Source organism: Armigeres subalbatus, chromosome 3 (genome assembly GCF_024139115.2).
Source record: "Armigeres subalbatus isolate Guangzhou_Male chromosome 3, GZ_Asu_2, whole genome shotgun sequence".
Lineage (NCBI taxonomy): Eukaryota > Metazoa > Arthropoda > Insecta > Diptera > Culicidae > Armigeres > Armigeres subalbatus.
The window spans coordinates 35,419,601-35,430,691 of record NC_085141.1 but is presented as its reverse complement, the minus strand read 5'-3'; the positions used below and the strand labels follow the sequence as shown (position 1 = coordinate 35,430,691).

General features: G+C 45.4%; 1 long non-coding RNA gene across 1 annotated transcript; it reads left to right on the top strand.

The window, feature by feature from the left end:
- Window positions 1-243: 243 nt before the first annotated feature.
- Window positions 244-648, top strand: LOC134226242 (uncharacterized). The gene is made up of 3 exons (XR_009983433.1): window positions 244-295; window positions 379-450; window positions 528-648. It is a non-coding gene; the product is annotated as an uncharacterized LOC134226242 (long non-coding RNA).
- The last annotated feature ends 10,443 nt before the right edge of the window (window positions 649-11,091 follow it).

The window sequence follows — 11,091 nt, the reverse complement described above, 5'->3', positions numbered from 1 at the left end:
TCGACCTGTTGGAATCCTTTTGAAGATATATTGACCTTTTCTTTACCTTTCACATGGACAGAAAGGTGGCTAACTTAGGCTGTTCGTGTGAAGAGACGCGAACATGCGCGAAAATTATTGTCATGAGCATGAGAGCAACCGTCGGTATCGCGAATTTACCTTCGTGATTTCCGGTGACGAAATTAATTCGGCGGTTAATCTGAGGATTATGAAGCGGATCAGATTCACTTCGAACTGATCCGTGGAAGAGGCAGGAGTGGCCCAAGTGTTCTCGCGCCGTGGTAGTTTTTCAAAGGTATTAGCTACATTAAATGTGTTCAACCAGTGAATCTTTCAAAACCTTTCCCAAAGAATGCGATCTTAAACCCTTTCCCATAGTTCTAGCTAGTTAGTCGTGTGTGCAAAGGTTACGAACGGTGTGTTATCGTGTGTGCTGGTAGCTCAAAGCAGGTAAATGTGCAATTTAGATGATGGGTATAGTGCAGTGCTGACACGTGCAATATGCAACGGTCTTTGAATGTGTTTAGATTCGTGACCACGCCGACACGACGCCCGACAACCCACACCGAACCATCGAGGCCATTCTTGACCCCACCATCAGCTTGCGAGGTTTTCCCGGGGCACGCCGGAAGAGGGACGCGATCGCCAATCAACGCGCGCCCTGGGCAGGGCATCACCGAAGAAGTAGAAGAAAGAAGAAGAAGTGAGGCAACCGTTTTTCCCTCCGTTGGTGACGACCGACGGACATCGACGCACGTGCCGCGTCGCGCCAAACCAATCGATGAGACCGTAAAGTTTTGATCCGGAGCAAAGCCATCCGTAGGCGACAACCGCAGTCGCAGCATCATCAGCTAGCCCAGCTAGCCCAACCGCCGACCCGCCGGCGAACCGCGATGTAAGATTCATCCCATCCGTTCAACAAACAGCAGTAGCAACATCAACCGCTAGGCAAGCCGCCGACCCGTCGGCGATCAGCGAGTAATTCATCGCCATCGTCCGCAAGTGCACATGGACGCCGCGTAAGTCGTCCATTCAAAGTGAGTACTCCTTTCTAAATACATGCGCATGTGATTTTCTGCCGCAACATAGCCCCATTCCGTTGCTAGGCGAAGACACGGCTTCGCCGTGAGAAATATGTTGAGTGCCGATTAAGCACAATAGTCGTTGCGTTTGCGTAGCAAACGAGAAAATTGCACGTTAGATTTTGAGTGAACCACACCAGGAGAGCACACACGATAGGAGGCTAGGGACAGACCAATTAGGCATTAATGGGAAAGGTGTAGAACTGTAGAAGCGAGGAGATAGGAAACAGTGGAAATGAAGAGAACACTAGTGTTGGTAAAATAAAGCTCGAGTAAGTTGGGATAAAAGCTCCGCTGTTCTTTCAATGTCGTGAATTATTTCAATAAACACTGCCGACTAAACGCATTTGTAAATTACTTGTTATTTGTGGTCCCGAATGAAGTGAAACTGGTTGAGAGTATTTAATGTAGTTCGTTTTCGTTGTAGTTTTTTTGTAGTATTTTTCTACTGGGGAGGTTGGCTCCGAAACCAACCGGGCAACTCTCTAATTCGACACGATTGGGTTGAGGGGAAATTTGGTCGCTTTACCAGTGATGATAAACCCCCTCCATACAGTTTCATCACTGGCCGGTGGTTGTAATCAGGTAACTGGCAATTATTTTATTAAGCCGTTACTAGTAGCGTTCTTCACAGGCGCAATTTAAGTTAGCCACCTGTCTTCCATACTTAATTGGGATAAAAGGAACCTTCGTCCTCAGAGGGTCTCAACGGTCGGGCACATTTCAACACGGTCGATGGTCTCCTCCGGGAGTGGCGCATAAGCCATCGTACTTTCCTACCTAAAAAGGGGAAGACGGTCCGGCGTACGGTTATAACTGGCGCCCAACAATACAAGGCTTTTTTGTAGTATTTCTTTCGTAAAATTTTGTTGTTGTCATTAGACTTGGTTCGTTGTTTGTTTCATAGTTCATTATTTATTTACTTAACTGTTAATTTATTTTTTGTTCATATAATAGCGTTACATACATTTTCTTGCTGTTTTCTAATTTATACACAATTCAAATTACTATTTTCTCTATAATTTAAATCTAAAATACTATTCTTAAATAATCAAAATGAGTCGAGTATTTCCTAGAGCAGAAGACCTTAACCCTCTAAGACCCGGGACGAACGGATTTTTTCAAATGGCTCGCATTCAGCACCTGATCTTTGGAATTCCTCGCGGTTTCGTTTGTGCTCAATGGGAATAGCTATATTTTTGCTTTGATACATTTTCAAATAAAATTTTTTGTTCAGGTGCGAGTTATTGCTAAAAATAAGTGTGCGCGGGGGTGTTTTTTTCTATAATTCAAATATCTCTTCAATATTCTGGACGTGTTCATGCCCAAAATTTATCAAATCACCCATCAAACCAACCCAAAAAGATATTTGTAAAGATTTTTAGTCGAATCCGATGTTTTCACCATTTGAGTAGGGCAGGATTGACTGAATTCAGGGCCGCATTCAGGGGTTACAATGGTAGAGTATGGGCTAAAAATTCAATTACAATGAAATTTGTATGAGCATGCGGCTGCACAAATTTAAAAATCAGGAGTTTTAAATATTTAATTTTCAATTGAAATTGACTTTCTGAAATTCTTATTAGGGCCGAATTTAGGGGTCGAAATGGGGGTGACCAGGGGCCATATCACCAATTGCAATGAAACTGGGCATGCGACTGCTCAAACTTCATGAAAACACATCAGGAGCTCAAAGAATTCTGTTTGAATTTGAAATTGACCTTCTGTAATTTTGACCAGGGCCGGCTTGAGGGGTCCAAATGGGGAGAGCAAGGGCCATATCACCAAAAGCAATGGAACTGGGCATGCGACTGCTAAAACACCATGGAAACACATCAGGAGCTCAAAGAAATCTGTTTCAAATGGAAATTGATCTTCTGAAATTTCAACCAGGGCCGGATTTAGGAGTGAAAATGGGGAGGGCAGGGGCCATAACACCAATTGCAATGAAACAGGGCATGCGACTGCTCAAACTTCATGAAAACACATCAGGAGCTCAAAGAATTCTGCTCGAACTTCAAATTGTATTTCCGAAATTTTGACCAGGACCGGCTTCAGGGGTCCAACTGGGGAGAGCAAAGGCCATATCACCAATAGAAATAGAACTGGGCAGTGGGCATGCGGCTGCTCAAACTTCATGAAAACACATCAGGATCTCAAAGAACTGAATTTGAAATTGACCTTCTGAAATTTCAACCAGGGCCGGATTCAGGGGTGAAAATATGGAGAGCGGACTGCTTAAACATCATGAAAACACATCATGAGCTCAAAGTATTCTGATTGAACTTGAAACTGCTCTGATACAAATTTCTCCGGAAAATACTCCAGGAATTCGTCCAGAAGTTCCTCCGGGAATTCCTCCAAAAGTTCCTCCAGGAATTTCTCCGGAAGTTCCTCCAGGAAATCCTCCGGAAGTTCCTCCAGGAATTCATCCGGAAGTTCCTCCAGGAATTCATCCGGAAGTTCCTCCAGGAATTCATCCGGAAGTTCCTCCAGGAATTCCTCCGGAAATATCTTTTGGAATTCCTCCGGAAGTTCCTCCAAGAATTCCTCCGGAAGTTCCTCCAGCAATTCCTCCGGAAGTTCTTTCAGGAAATCCTCCGGAAAATCCTCCAAGAATTTCTGCCGAAGTTCTTTCAGGAAATCCTCCGGAAAATCCTCCAAGAATTTCTGCCGAAGTTCCTCCGGAAATTCCTCCAGGAATTCATTCGGAAGTTCCTCCAGGAAATCTTATAGAAGTTCCTCCGGAAGTTCCTCCAGGAATTCCTCCGGGAGTTCCTCCAGGAATTCCTCCGGAAGTTCCTCCAGGAATTCCTCCGGAAGTTCCTCCAGGAATTCCTCCGGAAGTTCCTCCAGGAATTCCTCCGGAAGTTCCTCCAGGAATTCCTCCGGAAGTTCCTCCAGGAATTCCTCCGGAAGTTCCTCCAGGAATTCCTCCGGAAGTTCCTCCAGGAATTCCTCCGGAAGTTCCTCCAGGAATTCCTCCGGAAGTTCCTCCAGGAATTCCTCCGGAAGTTCCTCCAGGAATTCCTCCGGAAGTTCCTCCAGGAATTCCTCCGGAAGTTCCTCCAGGAATTCCTCCGGAAGTTCCTCCAGGAATTCCTCCGGAAGTTCCTCCAGGAATTCCTCCGGAAGTTCCTCCAGGAATTCCTCCGGAAGTTCCTCTAGGAATTCCTCCGGAAGTTCCTCCAGGAATTCCTCCGGAAGTTCCTCCAGGAATTCCTCCGAAAGTTCCTCCAGGAATTCCTCCGGAAGTTCCTCCGGAAGTTCCTCCAGGAATTCCTCCGGAAGTTCCTCCAGGAATTCCTCCGGAAGTTCCTCCGGAAATTCCTCCGGAAGTTCCTCCGGAAGTTCCTCCAGGAATTCCTCCGGAAGTTCCTCCAGGAATTCCTCCGGAAGTTCCTCCAGGAATTCCTCCGGAAGTTCCTCCAGGAATTCCTCCGGAAGTTCCTCCAGGAATTCCTCCAGAAGTTCATCCAAGAATTCCTCCGGAAGTTTCTCCAGGAATTCCTCCAGAAGTTGCTCCAGGAATTCCTTCGGAAGTTGCACCAGGAATTCCTTCGGAAGTTCCTCCAGGAAATATTTGAGGTTATGGCTTTCAGTCTTCTTATGCTCAAAAACGGGTTTTACGTTTTTATCCGACGTTTCGGTTACATATATTGTACCTTTATCAAGGAGTTAACTAAGTCCCATTTTATTGTTACATTGTCTTAGCATAGAACGTTTTGTCACAACTTTATGTTAAAAACGTTCTATGCTAAGACAATGTAACAATAAAACGGGACTTAGTTAACTCCTTGATAAAGGTACAATATATGTAACCGAAACGTCGGATAAAAACGTAAAACCCGTTTTTGAGCATAAGAAGACTGAAAGCCATAACCTCAAATATCACCATCATAGTCGATCTCTCCTAGAAAGTTCCTCCAGGAATTTCTTCGGAAGTTCCTCCAGGAATTCCTTCGGAAGTTCCTCCAGGAATTTCTTCGGAAGTTCCACCAGGAAGTTCCGAAAGAATTCCTGAATTCGTGAAGTAACTTCTGCAGAAATTCCTGCATGAACTTCTGGAGGAATTCCAGGAGAAACTTCCGAAGGAATTCCTGGTGGAACTTCCTAAGGAATTCCTGGTGGAACTTAGGAAGGAATTCCTGGTGGAACTTCCTGGAGCACCTTCTGGAAAAATTCTTGAAAGAACTTCCGAAGAAATTCCTGGAGGAATTCCCGAGAGAATTCCTGAAGGAACTTCCGAAGGAATTCCTGAAGGAACTTCCGATGGAATTCCTGGAGGAACTTCCAATGGAATTCCTGGAGGAACTCCCGAAGAAATTCCTGGTGGAACTTCCGGAGGAATTCCTGGAGGAACTTCCGGAGGAATTCCTGGAGGAATTTCCGGAGGAATTCCTGGAGGAACTTCCGGAGGAATTCCTGGAGGAACTTCCGGAGGAATTCCTGGAGGAACTTCCGGAGAAATTCCTGGAGGAACTTCCGGAGAAATTCCTGGAGGAACTTCCGGAGGAATTCCTGGAGGAACTTCCGGAGGAATTCCTGGAGGAACTTCCGGAGGAATTCCTGGAGGAACTTCCGGAGGAATTCCTGGAGGAACTTCCGGAGGAATTCCTGGAGGAACTTCCTGGAGGAACTTCCGGCGAATTCCTGGAGGAACTTTCGGAAGTATTTATGGAGGAACTTCCGGAGGAATTCCTGGAGAAACTTCCGAAGGAATTCCTGAAGGAACTTCCGGGAAATTCCTGGAGGAACTTCGAGGGAAATTCTTGTAGGAACATCCGGATGAATTCCTGGAGAAACTTCCGAAGGAATTCCTGAAGGAACTTCCGGGAAATTCCTGAAGGAACTTTGAGGGAAATTCTTGTGGGAACATCTGGATGAATTTCTGCCGGCACTTCCGGAAGAATTCATGGCGGAGCTTCCCGAGGGATTTATGAAGGAACTTCAGGAGGAATTCATGGAAGAACTTCCGGAGGAATTCATGGAGGAATTCCTGGAGCAACTTCCATAGGGTTTCCCGGAAAAACTTCCGGATGAATTCCTGGAGGAACTTCCATAAGATTTCCTGGAGGAACTTCCGAATGAATTCCTGGAGGAATTTCCGAAAGAATTGCTGGAGGAATTTCCGAATGAATTCCTGAAAGAACTTCCGGAGGAATTCCCGGAGGAACTTCGGCAGAAATTTTTGGAGGATTTTCCGGAGGATTTCCTGAAAGATCTTCCGGAGGAATTCCTGGAGGAAGTTCCGGAGGAATTCCTGGAGGAACTTCTATAAGATTTCCTGGAGGAACTTCCGAATGAATTCCTGGAGGAATTTCCGAATGAATTCCTGGAGGAATTTCCGAAGGAACTTCGGCAGAAATTCTTGGAGGATTTTCCGGAGGAATTCCTGAAAGAACTTCCGGAGGAATTGCTGGAGGAACTTCCGGAGGAATTCCTGGAGGAACTTCCGGAGGAATTCCTGGAGGAACTTCCGGAGAAATTCCTGGAGGAACTTCCGGAGGAATTCCTGGAGGAACTTCCGGAGGAATTCCTGGAGGAATTTCCGAAGGAATTCCTGGAGGAACTTCCGGAGGAATTCCTGGAGGAGCTTCCGGGGAAATTCCTGGAGGAACTTCCGGAGAAATTCCTGGAGGAACTTTTGGAGGAATTCCCGGAGGAACTTCTAGAGGAATTCCTGGAGTATTTTCCGGAGAAATTTGTATCAGAGCAGTTTCAAGTTCAATCAGAATACTTTGAGCTCCTGATGTGTTTTCATGATGTTTGAGCAGCCCGCTCTCCATATTTGCACCCCTGAATCCGGCCCTGGTTGAAATTTCAGAAGGTCAATTTCCATTTGAAACAGAGTTCTTTGAGATCCTGATGTGTTTTCATGAAGTTTGAGCAGTCGCATGCCCACTGCCCAGTTTTATTTCTATTGGTGATATGGCCTTTGCTCTCCCCATTTGGACCCCTGAAGCCGGTCCTGGTCAAAATTATGGAAAGACAATTTGAAGTTCGAGCAGAATTCTTTGAGCTCCTGATATGTTTTCATGAAGTTTGAGCAGTCGCATGCCCTGTTTCATTGCAATTGGTGATATGGCACTGCCTTCCCCATTTTCACTCCTAAATCCGGCCCTGGTTGAAATTTCAGAAGATCAATTTCCATTTGAAACAGATTTCTTTGAGCTCCTGATGTGTTTCCATAGTGTTTGAGCAGTCGCATGCCCAGTTTCATTGCTTTTGGTGATATGGCCCTTGCCCTCCCCATTTGGACCCCTGAAGCCGGTCCTGGTCAAAATTACAAAAGGTCAATTTCAAATTCAAACAGAGTTCTTTGTGCTCCTGATGTGTTTTCATGGTGTTTGAGCAATCGCATGCCCAGTTTCATTGCTTTTGGTGATATGGCCCTTGTTTCCTCCCATTTGGACCCCTGAAGCCGGTCCTGGTCAAAATTACAGAAGGTCAATTTCAAATTCAAACAGAGTTCTTTGTGCTCCTGATGTGTTTTCATGAAGTTTGAGCAGTCGCATGCCCAGTTTCATTGCAATTAGTGATATGGCCCCATGGTCACCCCCATTGAGACCCCTGAATCCGGCCCTGGTCAAAATTTCAGAAGGTCAATTTCAAATTCAAACAGAGTTCTTTGAGCTCCTGATGTGTTTTCATGAAGTTTGAGCAGTCGCATGCCTTGTTTCATTGCAATTGGTGTTATGGCCCCTGCCCTCCCCATTTTCACTCCTAAATCCGGCCCTGGTTGAAATTTCAGAAGATCAATTTCCATTTGAACAGATTTCTTTGAGCTCCTGATGTGTTTCCATGGTGTTTGAGCAGTCGTATGTCCAGTTCCATTGCTTTTGGTGATATGGCCCTTGCCCTCCCCATTTGGACCCATGAAGCCGGCCCTGGTCAAAATTACAGAAGGTCAATTTCAAATTCAAACAGAGTTCTTTGTGTTCCCTCTGTATTTTCGAGAAGTTTGAGCAGTCGCATGCCCAGTTTCATTGCAATTGGTGATATGCCCCTGCCCTCCCCATTTTCACTCCTAAATCCGACCCTGGTTGAAATTTCAGAAGACCAATTTCCATTTGAAACAGATTTCTTTGAGCTCCTGATGTGTTTCCATGGTGTTTGAGCAGTCGCATGCCCAGTTTCATTGCTTTTGGTGATTTGGCCCTTGCCCTCCCCATTTGGACCCCTGAAGCCGGCCCTGGTCAAAATTACAGAAGGTCAATTTAAAATTCAAACAGAGTTCTTTGACCTCCTGATGTGTTTTCATGAAGTTTGAGCAGTCGCATGCCCAGTTTCATTGCAATTGGTGATATGGCCCCTGGTCACCCCCATTTCGACCCCTAAATCAGGCCCTGATAGGAATTATAGAATCTCATTTTCAATTGAAAATTAAATATTTAAAACTCCTGATTTTTAAATTTGTGCAGCCGCATGCTCATGCAAATTTCATTGTAATTGAATTTTTAGCCCATACTCTACCATTGTAACACCTGAATGCGGCCCTGAATTCAGTCAATCCTGCCCTACTCAAATGGTGAAAACATCGGAATCGACTAAAAATCTTTACAAATATCTTTTTGGGTTGGTTTGATGGGTGATTTGATAAATTTTGGGCATGAACACGTCCAGAATATTGAAGAGATGTTTGAATTATAGAAAAAAACACCCCCGCGCACACTTATTTTTAGCAATAACTCGGACCTGAACAAAAATTTTTAATTGAAAATGTATCAGAGCAAAAATATAGCTATTCCCATTGAGCACAAACGAAACCGCGAGGAATTCCGACGATCAGGTGCTGAATGCGAGCCATTTGAAAAAAATTCGTTCGTCCCGGGTCTTAGAGGGTTAACCAGGAGGAATTAGATTTTGAACTCCAGATCCGTAACCAACCTGAAGAAGTTTTTGAGCTTGATTTGAACGCGAAACAGAGGCATTTGAGGAATCTATTCAAGAATGACCAAAAAGATGGACATAGTTATCGTTCACCTTATAACATTGTTGGTGAATATCCGCATATCGAAGGTAGAATTTTGAATCTGGAGAAAGCTTTAGAAAAGAGAGTGGAATCCAAATACGAATCACGGGTACTGCACTATTGGTACAGGGTCAAGTGGATTCAGGTAAATGGGGAAGAAGAAAAACGGAAGAAGAGAGAGTTGGTTCATAGTTTAGGAAAAGTAATGTCACGGTATCAGTTCGGTCCACCGCAATCACCATTAGTTTCACAGATCAACACCATCATTCAGGGGAACTTGGACCAGGCTAGTGGAGGACATATGCAGACAAGGAATTCGAAGCTTAGTCTACAACTTCCCGTACATTCTCCGTCTGTCGTGGAACAAGGTCGTGGTTCGCCAGGAGGGGACATTCCGATGGGACCAAAGGGAGCCATTCCGAAAGTCCCACTGACTATGAATGGAGGTCAGAATACAGTGGTCGAGACTAGTCCGAACGGTCCACAAGGGAATACCACAGATCCGTCAACGCACATTTCGGTGCCACGAGAGGAATGGGACGAGATGCGAGCAATAATAGCAGACTTAACGAGGAAACTAGCGCAAAAGGAGAGTCATTCGGTCAGAGTCTCTAATCGAGAACCACTGCAAGATGAACCAGCAACACAGGTGAGAAGAGCGGATGGGTGCAGCCGAGCAGCTTTCAACTACCACGGTAGTGTTGACGAAGAAGACAGCGAAGATGACCAAAGATGGCAACGCCAAGAATGGGGACGCAGGGTTCCTCAAACAGGCGGCCGTGAATCAGATTACAGCTATGGTGGAAGTTGGAACTACGGCGCCAATGAAGGGCGAAGGAGAGGTCAATTCGGCAGATACGCAGGACAAGGAAGGGTAGAGAAATGGAAGTTGAGATTTACAGGGGAACCACGTTCAGCGATGACTGTTGAAAACTTCCTCTACAAGGCGAAAAAACTCGCCGAGAGGGAGGGCGTAACCAAGGGTATTTTGCTGAGGGACGTCCATATGCTGTTGGAAGGCGCCGCCTCAGACTGGTTTTTCACGTTTGTCGATGACCTGACCACATGGGAAGCGTTCGAAACGTCAATCTCCTACCGGTTTGGTAATCCCAATAAGGATCAGGGAATACGTTCTAAAATACACGAGCGGAAGCAACTGAGAGGGGAACCGTTCATAGCTTTTGTAACGGAAATTGAAAAATTGAATCGATTATTATCCAAACCACTATCGAATCGAAGGAAGTTCGAAGTGATATGGGATAATATGAGACAACATTATAGGTCCAAAATTTCAATCGTGGAAGTTAATGATCTGCAACAATTGACAAAATTGAACTACCGTATAGACGCAGCAGATCCCCAATTGCAGTTCCAAAATACGGAAGGGACATCAGGGTTTCAGCGCCGAGCAATCAACCATTTAGAGGCAGGTGGAAGTGACTACGACAGCGACCAGTCCGTGAACGCTATTAACACGCGGGTGAATAGGAGTTTCCCCAAGCAACTAGGCAGACGGCAGAGCAACCAACGAGAACGACACAAAATTCGTCAACGGCATTGAACTGCTGGAACTGCCAAGGTCAGGGACACGGTTGGAGACAATGTTCTCGGCCGAAAGTCGTATTTTGTTACGGATGTGGGAACCTAGGAAGGACTATTCGTAGTATATGAGAGTATTTAATGTAGTTCGTTTTCGTTGTAGTTTTTTTGTAGTATTTTTCTACTGGGGAGGTTGGCTCCGAAACCAACCGGGCAACTCTCTAATTCGACACGATTGGGTTGAGGGGAAATTTGGTCGCTTTACCAGTGATGATAAACCCCCTCCATACAGTTTCATCACTGGCCGGTGGTTGTAATCAGGTAACTGGCAATTATTTTATTAAGCCGTTACTAGTAGCGTTCTTCACAGGTGCAATTTAAGTTAGCCACCTGTCTTCCATACTTAATTGGTATAAAAGGAACCTTCGTCCTCAGAAGGTCTCAACGGTCGGGCACATTTCAACACGGTCGATGGTCTCCTCCGGGAGTGGCGCA